We start from the raw sequence: 2,147 nt of genomic DNA, 5'->3' as shown, positions 1-2,147 counted from the left end.
TTTTATATATATATATATATGGATAGTGGGGAAGAGGGAAGATGGGATTCAAACCACAGACATCAATCACCACCAAAGATGTTACTACCATTGACAATCACTTGAACTTTGTTCTTCTTAATATGCATGACAAATTTCATGTTAATCAGATGTTGATTATTGTTCAACCCATAATTTCATGTTCTATGTATAATTTTAATACACACAAAACTTGAAATTTAAACTTTTTATGGATGAGATAACCATTCATCACTAATCATCTTAGAATTTTGCAAGAATAAAGTACAATAGTGGATTTTTAATATACACATTTAATAAAATATTGAGTGGTGTAGCATTACTAGAAGTTACACCAAGTATTTTTGAACCTAATCCTATATATAAATGTATATATGTATGTTTGTATGTACGTATGTATGCATGTATGTATATATAGTACCTTGCCCTCATCAGCATCTGTATGGCGTTGGGGGAAGACCACCCTCAAATCATTATACAAGTAGAAGCGTCGCTCTACTTCAACACTCATATTCTTCATTGTTGGTTCAGATAAGGAATTGGTTTGGCACTTTTGGACTGACCTTGAACATTTCTTAGGTAAAGGGCAACAAATACGGAGCTGCAGAGCATAACGCAGAACACCAGTACCAGTGGCATTGTCATTGATCTTTGGAGGGGTGTGTTCAGATTGGCTTTCAGTTATGTGATTTCTATTTGATGGAAAGTTGTCCTCCCTGCCAGTCTTTTTATTTTCACCACTGTTAAATCCACTACAATGCAAGGTCACAGCATCAAACCCATTTGAATTAGCATCGCAGTTGCTAAGCTGCTTAGTATAACTAGTGTTTTGGATCAACAAGGGCTTGGCATCATTTGTCAAGTCAGGACCTTTAGGTCTTCCATTCGCAGACACAGATGTTGGTGCAGAAGGTGCTAGAGAGATCTTTTGCCGCAGGAATGTCTTTCATTTTAATCAATGTGAAGAAGGAAAGGATCATCATAAGAATGTTAAGTCACAAATAATAAATAAGTTTAGAAAGAAAAGGCATATTCCACATAAAATTTGACATGAAATTTTAGATTCAGGTTTTCACCCTTTGTTTTCTTTTGACAAAAGAAAAGAGAACTCCTCGATTCTGTAACCATGAGGATGCAGATCTATATTATAGTCTTAGCATAATTTTATGATTAATGGAAAAATGCAGAGAGTGGGCTATTTAGGGTATGGGAAATTTCAGGTAGAGATCTGCTCAGGATCAATGATATTAGTGATACAGCATATATCCTTTGTTAAATTACTGAAATATGAAATGACCTTATTCAAATCCACGTAAAAGTTCCAAATACCTGTCAATATAGTTGTTACTTAAACCACATGAAGATAATGGAAAAATTCAATAGAACTGAGTAGAAATCACATTGCAATTTTTTTTTTTTTGGTATTGGAAACTACCTTGGTACCAGCTGGCATGTCACTCAAATCATAATTGCATAAGAAGGTGTGGATGGGTGTCTTTTCCGGGTTGCTGAGAACCTGCCATAAACAATTCAGTTCAACAGTTTATGATGGTTTTCTCTTAAGCAGTACTGTCATCAGATATCATCCATTCTATGCATTAATGCACAAATAACATAAAGAAGTTGACATGATGGTAATCAATTCTCTTATATTTCATGAATCTCATGTAAGAATAGCCATTGTCTTTTATGACATACATGGACACAAATAGCTTGGCAATATATCTTGCTGGCAGACAGTTTTGGCACCAATTCTTGCAAATTAAATCATTGTGTAAGAAACTTCAATTTGGTGGGACACAAACAAAATAAGTGAGTTGCATTTAATCATATAGAAGTTAAAGCATTGGCCACAAAGAAGCTGACAGCATACTCAATTCTTTTACAATCTATAAACACAGAGCCATGCAAACCAGCCAATGTATTGTAATCAAGCAGGTCCTACGTGTGTCAACCTCAATTAGAAATCTTCGAGACCTCTATGCCTAGGTATCCATGTTCTTTTCCTTCTAAGAGACTTTGTTCTTCATGCATGGTTTTTACATACTATTTCCATTTGATAGCTGTTTTTCACACATAGAAGTCAGAAGTCAGAGCTCCCTGCAGAATTGACAAAGGTTTTTTTTTTT

At 34.8% G+C, this 2,147-nt stretch overlaps 1 long non-coding RNA gene across 1 annotated transcript; it reads right to left on the bottom strand.

The window, feature by feature from the left end:
- On the bottom strand, positions 1 to 2,112 carry LOC136065999 (uncharacterized). The gene is made up of 3 exons (XR_010627546.1): positions 1,974 to 2,112; positions 1,454 to 1,534; positions 1 to 961 (listed from the first exon to the last, which is right to left on the bottom strand). It is a non-coding gene; the product is annotated as an uncharacterized LOC136065999 (long non-coding RNA).
- Positions 2,113 to 2,147: the final 35 nt, after the last annotated feature.

The sequence above is a fragment of the Quercus suber genome, unplaced genomic scaffold, assembly GCF_002906115.3.
Source record: "Quercus suber isolate HL8 unplaced genomic scaffold, Cork oak 2.0 scaffold_1513, whole genome shotgun sequence".
Classification (NCBI taxonomy): domain Eukaryota; kingdom Viridiplantae; phylum Streptophyta; class Magnoliopsida; order Fagales; family Fagaceae; genus Quercus; species Quercus suber.
Note: the sequence above shows the minus strand (reverse complement) of the source record. Positions and strands in the feature narration are given on the sequence as shown.